General features: G+C 38.7%; 1 protein-coding gene across 2 annotated transcripts in view; it reads left to right on the top strand.

The window, feature by feature from the left end:
* The window catches only part of LCORL (ligand dependent nuclear receptor corepressor like), a 180,137-nt gene that overhangs the window by 163,978 nt on the left and 3,347 nt on the right, over positions 1–12,812 (top strand). The gene's annotated exons all lie outside the window — the stretch shown is intronic.

The following is a 12,812-nucleotide window of genomic DNA, read 5'->3' as shown; positions in this document are numbered from 1 at the left end:
GTGTGCACAGTGTTCTGTAGTCCAGTAACATGCGAAATGCTCATTTCTCTTTCTCGTGCTTACCGAATCATAGTGCCCCATTAGTATGTTAAAACACATTCTCCAAACTTTATGTCCCATAGAACATAGTTTGCATGCTAAGTTGCTTCAGTCTTTGCAACCCCATCGTTCGTCTGTCCATGGGATTCTCCAGGCATGGATACTGGGATGGATTGCCATTTCCTTCTCCAGGGGAGTTTCCTGACCCAGGGATCAAACCAGTGTCTCTTAAATCTCCTGCATTGGCAGGCGCCACGAGCGCCACCTGGGAAGCCCCAGAACATAGTTTTGGAAACACCGCTCTACATAGTTTCCTGCTAGGCTTTCTCTGTACTTACTGTGATGTTACCAGAAAGAATGCAGTGACTATAAATATATAAGTTAATTTATATACTAGACTTGCTCTTGTACATAAATTGTTAATCAGAATTAAATTGTAAGTGCTTTACTAAGATTCACCATGAAAAGATGACTCTAGTAAATAACATTCAGGCCAAAATAATCACATTTTGATAAGTCTGTTTTATAAGTTTCATTTTTGTATAGATTTCATTTCATAATGAATCAAGAAAGGAAGTAGCAGTCAGTTCAGGTGGCTTTCCTCTCTGTATTAAAAATCATAAGAAAATACCTTACGAGTTTAGGAAAACATACGAGATCAGAGTCTCCTTGAGTCTTAATTAAACCACACTCTTAATTAATTTGGTCAAAACTGGATAAAAAAGACATATTTTAATGTAAAAAATAATAAATATATCGACCTGTTCTTTTTTACATGAGCTTTATATTATCGTCTTGTTACTTGCCAGTGCCATCAGTAAAAATATTAAAACTGTGACCCAGTAATTTAAAGCATTCTAAGGAAATAAAGGCTTTAATACATTCTGTTTATAATTAGATATTTTCCCCATTATTGTAATTTTCATAGAAACTGACTAAAGAGAAGAAGACTTAGGTTTTAAAGAGTTTAATATTGCATTACGAAACAGCTACTTTGGTAATTCCTTATCTTTTTTTTCCTAGAATTTCTCTCACATATCTTATATCTCATTGCTTTGTCAACCATTACAGAATATTCTGCTTTACTAATTGCCCCATATCTTTCATGGAAAACTATTCCATTTATTCAACAAATATTGTATATTTTTCTTTTGATCTACTGGGCATTGTTAGACACTAGAGTTACAAAGTAACTCAGAGAACTTAGCAAAAAATATTTCAAGTTGTTTTTTCAGTTTAACAACATAATTACTAAAACTTGAAGAAAGATAATTTGGTTGATTCACCCTATTAATGGATATGAAATACAGCACTATTTTCAAACAAGATTAACTTTCCAAACTGAGGTGTCTGGCCCCCAGCCTGCCTTTTAAGTAGTTTTATTGGAACATTGCCATGATCATTCACTTCTGTGTTTTGTCTATTGCTGTTTTATGCTGCAAAAGCTGAATTGTGTAGTTGCAACAGAGATCCTAAACCCACAAAGACTAAAATATCGTGACCCTTTGCAGAAAAAGTTTGCTGACCCATTTTTATTGGTAGAATTTTGATATGATGTGACTAGAAAAAAAATTTATTGTCTTTTTTTTTTGCTTTTAGTAAATTAAGATTATTATATCCAGTTCATTCCCAAAACCTATCCACTCCCTCCCTGTTGTCCACTCCCTCTTGCCACACAATCCAGTACATTTCTGACTTGTAGTTATTTTATTTTGTTTTATCTCCCTGGGACAAGACCTGTCTGTATCCAGCAGAGTGGTGCTGGGGGAGCCATCAATGCCAGTTTTGTTCTGTTTTGTAAATCTTTATTCTCTCCCTGCAGCCTCCAGACCTGCTTTGTCTATCTGAGGTAAGTGGTTCAAGGGTCACCCTTCTCTTCCTTAACCAGCTGCTACCACCTGTTAGAGATTTATTTCAGTGCTTCACACCTTAAATTCCTGCCTCAGATGTTCTCTTCTCCCCTTTTATCCTCTCTATTCATTTAGTAATTCAAATTTTTTAGTTCAGCCCTCATGGCTACCATATTTTTCTCCTCATTTTTCCTATAGTGAGCTGAGTATTCTGTGATTATCATAATAAACAGCCTACTGAATTCACCTATTGTTTAATTACGAACAACAAAAAAGGCAGAGCAGGTATCTGAATTATTTCCTCCTGCCATGTTTTTTCCTCCTTGTTTTTGTTAATTTTAAGCAAGACCTTGGCTTCATTTTTTTCCCCTCCAATTCCATTTCTAGGAAACCTGGAAAATTCATTTGTTTGCTTCTTTATGTGTTATATAAATGTATAGAATAATAGATTTTAGAAGCCAGTATCTATAGACCCCATTAATTTATTCTTTCAAAAATTTTTGTCTCCTGTGTTCCAGGCAATATGGTAGTCATATGGAATATGATGGGGGACAAAACCAGATGTCACTCCATTCATGATCAGCTTTGTTTGGAGAGGCAGACATTTGAGAAAAGTTATACAAATCTTACAAGTTCTTAATTTGTAGATGGTACTATGAGAATTCCTTATAGGGAGATCTTATCAAGTCAGCAAAGTAAAGGAAGACGTCTCTGAGGAAATGTCCATTGAACTGAGCTGTGAAGAATGAGTAGGCATCAACTAGGCCAAGCAGCAGAGAATGGAGAGGGGAGGAATGACTTTCCAGGAAGAAAGAAGTGACTGAAAAAAACATGAGGCTTGGTATTCCTTGTGGAGTTAGATAAGACGTGACTGGTGTGTCTTGAGTCAGAGGAGGAGGAGCGTGATGTCACATGTGGTGAACATTGAAGAGTAAGTCAAGGTAGACCACATAGGTTCTCAGAAGCCATGTTTATGTCCTTTCAGGGGCTGATTTTACCCCACTAGTCAGGCCACACCAGTACCTATCTGGGGACTCTACTTACCCAGGTTCTAGGAGGACGTTCCATTTTTCGGTGGCAACACCAGTCATATCCAGTCCTGTATGGCCTGTAGGTATTTTCCATCTGGTCCTTCTCAGTGGTCTTTTTCACAGCCTTGGGAAACATTTATGTGTGATCAGTATTGATCTGTAGACTTGGAGGGAGCTCTGGAGCCAGCTCTCTCTGCCCCTTTCTTTCCTGTACTCCACATATTCTAGTCACTGTGGACTCCTGTACATCTAAACTCTGTCTTCCCTTTTCAGGAAGATTCCCAAGCTCTGGGTTCCTCCTTTATTGCACTCTGGAAACTCTCTAAGCAGTAAACCATAGCAAGTTTTAGGACTTACCACCTTTTATTTCCTTTTTTTCAGGAATCACTGTCATCTGTACTTCTGTCATCCTTTATCTTAGAAACATTTCATGGATTTAGTGTGCTGTTTATAAAGTAAGAGGGCAGATTCATCTTGTTACCTCATTATGGTCAGAAAAAAATATCCCAGATTCATTTTTTAACAAATACTTATCCAGCTGCAATATGCTAGGTGATGAAAATAATGTACTGAGCAAGACCAACAGGGATTTATACTTTCTTCAAGCTTGTGTTTTATTGGGAGGGGGAAAAATAGAAAGCATAAGGCAGTGATAAAATCTGTGTTATAAAATTAGGTGATACAAGGATATTTTTGGTAAAGCTGCTTTAGGTTGAGTACTCAGGAAAATTGAGATAGCTAGAATATCATTGATAACTGAAACTGAGTATGGATGAGAGCTGACAGTATAAAAAGGAAAGAAAGCCTGGGACTCAAACTTGAGAACTAGCAACATGCATTAGCCAGGTGGAGTGGGATGACTTGAATTGACAGGAAGAGGCAGAGGAAAACCAGTACTGAGTTTCAAAAAAGAGAGTATGTTACTCTGCTCAGGCTGCCATAACAAAATAACATGGACTGCATGACTTAAACAGTAGAGATTTATTGTCTCACAGTTCTGGGGACTGGAAAGTCTAAGATCTGGAGGGTTCTGTTTCTGGTGAGAGCTCTCTTCCTGGCTTGCAGGACACTCTCCCATTCTCTGGTGTCTCCTCTACTTATAGAGTATAAGTATACGTTCTTAACGTTAGTCCTATTGGATTATTGTTGTTGTTGTTCAGTCATGTCTGACTCTTTGCAAACCCCATAGAGTGCAGCACACCAGGCTTCCCTGTTCTTCACCATCTCCCAGAGCTTGCTTAAACCCATGTCCATCGAGTCAGTGATGCCATCCAACCATCTTGTCTTCTGTCATCCCCTTCTGTTCCTGCCTTCAGTCTTTCCCAGCATAAGGGTCTTTTCTACTGTGTTGGCTCTTTGCATAAGGTGGCCAAAGTATTGGAGCTTCAGCTTCAGCATCAGTCCTTCCAATGAATATTCAGGATTGATTTCCTTTAGGATTGACTGGTTTGATCTTCTTGTGGTCCAAGGGACTCTCTAGAGTCTTCTCCAACACTACAGTTCAAAAGCATCAGTACTTCAGCACTCAGCCTTCTTTATGATCCAACTCTCACAGCCATACATGACTACTGGAAAAACCATAGCTTTGACTAGACAAATGTTTGTCTGCAAAGTAATGTCTCTGCTTTTAAATATGCTCTCTAGGTTGGCCATAGCTTTTCTTCCCAGGAGCAGGTATCTTTTAACTTCGTGGCCGCATCACCATCTGCAGTGAATTTGGAGCCCTAGAAAATAGTCTGTCATTGTTTCCCCATCTATTTGCCATAAAGTGATGGGACAGGATGCCATGATCTTTGTTTTTTCAACGTTGAGTTTTAAGCCAGCTTTTTCACTTTCCTCTTCCACTTTCATCAAGAGACTCTTTAGTTCCTCTTCACTTTCTGCCATAAGGGTAGTCATCTACATACCTGAGGTTATTGATAACGTCTCCTGGCAATCTTGATTCCAGCTTGTGCCTCATCCAGCCTGGCATTTCACATGATGTACTCTGCATAGAAGTTAAATAAACAGGGTGACAATATACAGCCTTGACATACTCCTTTCCCAATTTGGAACCAGTCCATTGTTCCATGTCTGGTGGTAACTGTTGCTTCTTGACCTGCATACAGGTTTCTCAAGAGGCAGGTGAGGTGGTCTGGTATTCCATCTCTTAAAGAATTTTCCACAGTTTGTTGTGATTCACACAGTCAAAAATTTTAGCGTAGTCAGTGAAGCAGATTTTTTCTGGAATTCTCTTGCTTTTTTGATCCAGTGGATGTTGGCAATTTGATCTCTGGTTCCTCTGCCTTTTCTAAATCCAGCTTGAACATCTGGAAATTCACGGTTCACGTATTGTTGAAGCCTCGCTTGGAGAATTTTGAGCATTACTTTACTAGCAAGTGAAATGAGTGCAATTTTGCGGTAGTTTGAACATTCTTTGGCATTGCCCTTCTTTGGGATTGGAATGAAAACCTTTTCCAGTCCTGTGGCCACTGCTGTGTTTTCCAAATTCGTTGGCATATTGAGTGCAGCACTTTCACAGAATCATCTTTTAGGATTTGATATAACTCAGCTGGAATTCCATCACCTCCACTAGCTTTGTTCATAGTGATGCTTCCTAAGGCCCACTTGACTTTGCACTCGAGGATGTTTGGCTCCAGGTGAGTGATCACACCATCGTGATTATCTGGATCATCTATGGGGTTGCACAGAGTCGGACACGACTGAAGTGACTTAGCAGATCTTTTTTGTATAGTTCTTCTGTATATTGTTGCCACCCCTTCTTAATACCGTCTGCTTTTGTTAAGTCCATACCATTTCTGTCCTTTATTGTGCCCATCTTTGCATGAAGTGTTCCTTTGCTATCTGATTTTCTTGAAGAGATCTCTAATCTTTCCCATTCTATTGTTTTCCTCTATTTCTTTGCATTGTTTACTTAGAAAGGCTTTCTTATCTCTCCTTTCTTATCTTTGGAACTCTGCATTCAGATGGATATATCTTTCTTTCTCTCCTTTGCCTTTCACTTCTTTTCTCAGCTATTTGTAAGTCCTCCTCAGACAACCATTTTGCACTGTTGCATTTCTTTTTCTTTGGAATGGTTTTGATCACCACCTCCTCTACAGTGTCACGAACCTCCATCCATAGTTCTTCAGGCATTCTGTCTGTCAGGCCTAATCCCTCGAATCTATTTGTCACTTCTACTGTATAATCACAAGGGATTTGATTTAGGTCATACCTGAATGGTCTAGTGGTTTTCCCTACTTTCTTCAATTTAAGTCTGAATTTGGCAATAAGGAGTTCATTATCTGAGCCACAGTCAGCTCCCCCGGTCTTGTTTTTGCACACTGTATAGAGCTTCTCCATCTTCAGCTGCAAATAATATAAACAATCTGATTTCAGTATTGACCATCCAGTGATGTCCATGTGTAGAGTCATCTTTTGTGGTTTTGGAAGAGGTGCTTGGTATAACCAATGCGTTCTCTTGGAGAAAGTCTCTTAGCCTTTGCCCTGCTTCATTTTCTAAGCCAAATTTGTCTGTTACTCCAGGTATGTCTTGGCTTCCTAATTTTGCATTCTAGTCCCCTATGATGAAAAGGACATCATTTTTTGGTGTTCATTCTAAAAAGTCTTGTAGGTCCTCATAGAACCATTCAACTTCAGCTTCTTTGGCATTAATGTTGGGGCATAGACTTGGATTACTGTTACTTGAATGGTTTGCCTTGTAAATGAACAGAGGTCATTCTGGGTTTTTTTGAGATTGCACCCAAGTACTGCATTTAGGACTCTTGTTGACTATGAGGCCTACTCCATTTCTTCTAAGGGATTATTGGATTATGGCCCTACCCTATGACTTCATTTTACCTTAATTACTCCTAAACTCCCTATATCTCTTAATATATAAATCTGAGGATGGGGGATTGGAGGGGTGGTGGGAAGGGAGGGGGTCACAATCCAGTCTCTAGCAGAAGAAACAGCCAAAAGTGTTGAATGTTGTTAGAAAGCCAAAAGGTCAAAAGCTAAAGATCCTTTGTTAGACTTATTACATTGGTGACTTTAGTTAAGTGCTGGTTTCCTGGAGTAAAAGGCCTGGAAGCTAGGTTAGAGAAGGTTAAAGAATAAGAGGTATAGAAAATGGTGATAACAAGTATAGGACAGCTTATTAAAGTAATATGACTAAAAATATTCAGTTCAATTCAGTCACTCAGTCGTGTCCAACTCTTTGCAACCCCATGGACTACAGCACACCAGGCCTCCCTGTCCATCACCAACTCCCGGAGTTTACTCAAACTCATGTCCATTGGGGAGAAGGCAGCGTCACCCAACTCCAGTACTCTTGCCTGGAAAATCCCATGGATGGAGAAGCCTGGTGGGCTGCAGTCCAAGGGGTCGCACAAAGTTGGACATGACTGAAGCGACTTAGCAGCAGCAGCATGTCCATTGAGTCAGTGATGCCATCCAGCCATCTCATCCTCTGTCATCCCCTTCTCCTCCCACCTTCAATCTTTCCCAGCATCAGGGCCTTTTCAAATGAGTCAGTTCTTTGCAGGTGGCCAAAGTATTGGAGTTTCAACTTCAGCATCAGTCCTTCCAGTGAATATTCAGGACTGATTTTCTTTAGGATGGACTAGTTGGATCTCCTTGCAGTCCAAGGGACTCTCTAGAGTCTTCTCCAACACCACAGTTCAAGAGCATCAGTTCTTCGGCACTCAGCTTTCTTTATAGTCCAACCCTCACACCCATATATGACTAATGGAAAAACCATAGCTTTGACTATGTTGGCAAAGTAATGTCTCTGCTTTTTAATATGTGGTCTAGGTTGGTCGAAAGATTGAGTGAAGCCATGGTTTTTTTTTTTTTTAAAGAATGAGAGACCTTACACTTGTTTAAACCTGATAGTGAGAATCCAAAAGAGAAGAGATGGTCTATTATTTATCTATTGCCACAACAAGGCTACATTTTACAAACCACACCAAAACTCATTAGCTCAAAGTAATTAAGTATTTCACTCATGTGTCAGTGATTGGCAAGTATGACTGGAGGTTCTTTGGATATTGGCTGGGCTCCCTCCAGTGTGTTGTGGTTAGCTGGCAATCGAGTGGAACAGCTTAGCCCTGCTCCTTGTGTCTCTCATAGCCATCCAGCAAGCCAGCCAGGCATGTTCTTAGGGCAGAAGCAGAAGTGTGAAAGTGAACGTAAATGTCTAGTTTCTCAACTTCAGCTAGCATCATGTTTGCTGTTTATAAATAGTATGTTTGCTATTATCCCATTAAGCCAGTGCACATCACATAGCTGAGTCAGGATGGGAGGGCATGGTCGAATAGATAAGGCAGAGTGAATACAGTGATAGATGAAGAACAGAAGTCATTAGTTAATCTGCCACAGATGGTATATTTAAGAAAAAGGGTTGGAACCATTGATGATGATCATTGATAAGTTCCTGAGAAGGCCTATGGGAACAGGGTCAAAAAACATTTACATCATGCCAGGTTCTATGATCTTCTACAGTTAATTGGCATTATTTTAGATAAACAGATTCCTAATTGCTTTGACTTTCATATTAATTTAGTACTGAAATGTTCTAGTTTATTTATAAAGGTATGTGAATCATGTATGCCTATTGAATATACTGCTTTAGGCACAGTTGTACTAATATGCAAGTTCACTAAGAAATTCAGGGATCCCTACAAGACTGAGAATCACTTCTAAATCACATAGCAATGCAAACTGTTCATTGAATCCTGAAGAGAATTTGTTTTGTACCTTTGATCTGACTACAGTTTCCTTCATTCCATTTAGCTAAAAATTTAGGTAGATATCTCACTTCTTAGTGAAATGATTAAATTCTAAATGTCTTCGATTTTTGATTATTTCGATTTGCTCTTTACTAATCGTGGTAGTGCTAAGTAAGCACATACTGCGTGTATCATGTGTTGATCTTTTATTGAAAATGTAATTTTTCTAAAATTGGTAGCAGTAAGTTGCAACTCTAGGATTCTATTCTAAGACTATTGGCTTTCAAGGTCTTGCTCCTAAACACCTGGTTCTTCTGCTCCTCCAGATAACCATATCAAATAACCAAGAGCAAATCCAGAAAAATGGCTGACTTAAAATTTCCCAATTTAACAATCTGCCAAAGCTTTTAAATTCATCACTATCTTACCAAAAGGAAATTTTACTCTTCAGATAAATTACGTCTTTTAAAAACAAACAGATACAACAGCTGTACAACCTAACACTCAGAGAGTTTCCAACAAGAGAAAGGATTTATTTGGTCATATTAAGCCTCATGGTTCACTAGTGCACCATGTTTACCTGGCTACATTCTATGGCTTTTTTACATTTTATCCTCTTTAAGCCCAGAGATTCAAAATTAACCTGTTGTATACAAATTACTTGTTTAGTCGCTAAGTCATGTCTGAGTCTTTTGCGACCCCATGGACTGTAGCCCATCAGGCTCCTCTGTCCATGGAATTTTCCAGGAAAGAATACTGAAGTGGGTTGTCATTTCCCTCTCCAGGGGCGTCTTCCTGACCCAGGGATCGAACCCAAGTCTCCTGAATTGCAGGCAGATTCTTTACTGCTGAATCACTGGGGAAACTAATACAGTAAAAATTGTAAAAACAGATTATACATGTATCTGCCATAGTTTATCCCCACACATGTAATTTTTTATTTTGATTTTTGTTATTAGTACTAATATTCACATTTATTGACCCCTTACTATGTGTCCAGTCGGGCATATTACATGCATTCCCTATACCAGGTGCTTTATTTACATCAACTCATTTAACAATCATATTACGCTTAAGACGTGGTATTCTATCTTCACTATCCAGTTAAATTGAAACTTGGAGGCTAAGGAGTGTACACTAGCAGGTAAGTGATTTGATTTAGGATCAGAACTCAGGATCTAAAATATCCTTCTGTCCCAATTTCCTAAAATTCTCATCCCTAAAGATCTACTTCAAATGTTAATCCACTTCTAGGATTACTCTTCCTTCTCTGTAATCCCTTTGTCCTTAGTTACTCCTTTTAATTCTGGTAATTTATGAATACTCCCTCCTCCCCACCCCCCCACCTACCACCTCCTTACCAAGCTGCAAAACCCTTTAAAACAGATACCAGCACACACTTTTATATTCCTAACAGGTAGATATTGTTAAGGATTTAACTTCATACCAGCAGACCTGGATGGTGAACAATGCCAGGCCTATGTAGAACTGAAACAGTTCTCTCTGTGGCAAGGTCCTATATTGGCCTCCTAGAACCTAAGAACCATCAAATTTAGATTCCAGTAGACCAGTGACTTCATTTTTATAACTTACTACTCAAAAACATAGGAATACACTTGTCTACTTCATGAAGGTTCTCTGCTCTAGTTTTGCACATTGACAGCCCTTTCATGTTTTTTGGACAGATTTGTGGAGATACCAGACTCAAAGATAGTGCTGAGCTGTAACAACTGTCAGTGAGTTTTTTTTTTTTACTGAATTAACAATGGAAGACACAATTTCCAGAGGAAAATAAACCAGTAACCCACTGGCATTAAATAAGTTCAAATTTGATGGTTTCCGGGACATTATAGTAACTATTCAAATTCCAAATCCTATGTCAGAGTTGCCTATCCATGCATATAGCTAGACTTCTTTCTTCTTTTGAAAAGGTAAATTGTGTTCCCTGAAACTCGTAACCTAGAGAACACTCATGGTGGCTCTCATGTCAGTCTGTGCCCTGACATTTTATTCTCGCACTGAGAAACTAAGATACGACTAGCAGCTCCCTCTTTAAAGAAAATTCATGCTGTAAACGTATAGGTCTCTTGGATAAGGTTATGGCTATAGACCTGACGTGGAAATTAAGTATTCTAAAGAAATAGATAAGTAGGTAGTAACATGAAGGGAGAATCATGACAGAATCACAACCCAAGAGTCAGCATGCAGGATAGCATAAACAGATCATAGGCCCTGAAGACTCGCTCAGTTTTGTGACCTTGGGTCAGTCATTTTACTTCTTTAAGCCTCAGTGGATGATTGTTAGAACCGAATGAGGTCAGTGTAAGAAAGACTTGTAGCATAATGCCTGGCATCTAGCAACTGCTTTATAAGTCATTTTTAGACTTGTCTTGATTACGCTAAAATGTTTTCTGCAATGTGACTGGCTTAGTTTATTGTCTATATGACAGAAATGAACCATCACATACCTCCAGTAATAAGTAAAACAAGTTTAAATTATTAGAGTTGTATATATGAAAAAAATATTTTAGAATTATCTGTAATCATTAATCATTAAACACAAATAATAACTATTTGGATTCCCATGACTTAAAAAATTATTTTTTCCTTTTATACTTTCCAAATGCACATTTTCTGTAAACCATTATGCAGATGGTGGAGAGAGGCTCTGTCTTAGGGTGAGTGAAATTACTGAAGTATTGAAAATAGGCTGAGCTGTCTACATAATCATTGCAGGCAACCTTTGCCTTTATTCGGGCCTGTTTCTGATGATCTAATGAGAGTCAATCAACATGCTTTAAAAACTATATGGAGCTATAGACAAATGTAAAGGTTTAGTTTAACACTACACACTTTGGTGAAAGGGGGAGGAAGCTAGAAGAGAGGTACTTATCCAAAGTAAGGCCATGTCTATATCAGATAAGGAACCTAGATGGTACTCGAAGCCTTAGTAAGGGCTGTGTTCTATTCTTAGTATTGTGTAGGTCACAGGTGCCCAAATTTTGAACGTTACTTTTTTGGTAGGTATGTATTGATTAAACATGTCAATCTGTATATGGGTACTAACATTGAGTTCTTTTTCTTGACTGATTTTTTTTCCCATGCATTTGTATAGTTTTGTGCACCTCTAGAGTTTGTGTTCCCAAATTTGGAGTTTACTCTCTAAAAAAGTAACTTTAAAAAATTGTCCTTAAGTATTGAAAAGAACAATAGTTATTATTACTCTGTGATTAATACTTTGTTAAATAGCAAAAAAAAAGAAAAATTTTTATGACCACGATTTGTTGATCCATGCCATTGTTTTCTTATTTGGGAGTTTGATACCTGATATACATACCTACCAAGGTACCTCAATTAATATGATTGGGTTTGTATAGCTTCCTTTAGTTTCTCAAAGGGGCATACATCAAACTTTGTTTTGAAAATACAAATAAATATGAAGACTGGCAGTCCTTGGAGGAAGGAAAAACATTACTGTCATTAATCATATGGCTTTTTTAAAGTGATTTACTGTTTTTGATTGGTAGTCTTTTAGGCTGTCATTGTTTCATATCTATTTATAAAAATTGAAATGTCATTCAGTGAAATGAACAATGTGGGGAAAACTCAGTGAAAATATGATAGTTGTTAAAATACCATTTAACAGGTTAAGTTTCTGGTTTATGGAATGACAAATGAGTCAGTTGTTTGAAGTTGCAAGGAGGGTTCAGGAAATTGCTACTGAAGTCTGTATGCTGCTGCCATTTACCAATTCTAATAAGCCACTACACTACACAGCTCAGCTTCCTCTTTACTAATGGGCAGAATCATTGACGTGCAGTTAGAGAAAGCTTCGGAGAAGGCAATGGCACCCCACTCCAGTACTCTTGCCTGGAAAATCCCATGGATGAAGGAGCCTGGTAGGCTGCAGTCCATGGGGTCGCGAAGAGTTGGACACGACTGAGCGACTTCACTTTCACTTTTCACTTTCATGCATTGGAGAAGGAAATGGCACCCCACTCCAGTGTTCTTGCCTGGAGAATCCCAGGGACGGGGAAGCCTGGTGGGCTGCCATCTATGGGGTCACACAGAGTCGGACACAACTGAAGTGACTTAGCAGCAGTAGCAGAGAAACCTTAGGAATGATGTAGCCCAATTGAACTCATCAGTCGAACTCATCAGTCGTGTCAAATGAGCTAATG

This window comes from Bos javanicus, chromosome 6 (genome assembly GCF_032452875.1).
Source record: "Bos javanicus breed banteng chromosome 6, ARS-OSU_banteng_1.0, whole genome shotgun sequence".
Taxonomy (NCBI): Eukaryota; Metazoa; Chordata; class Mammalia; order Artiodactyla; family Bovidae; genus Bos; species Bos javanicus.
The sequence above is the reverse complement of the archived record's forward strand: the minus strand, read 5'-3'. Positions and strand labels throughout refer to the sequence as shown.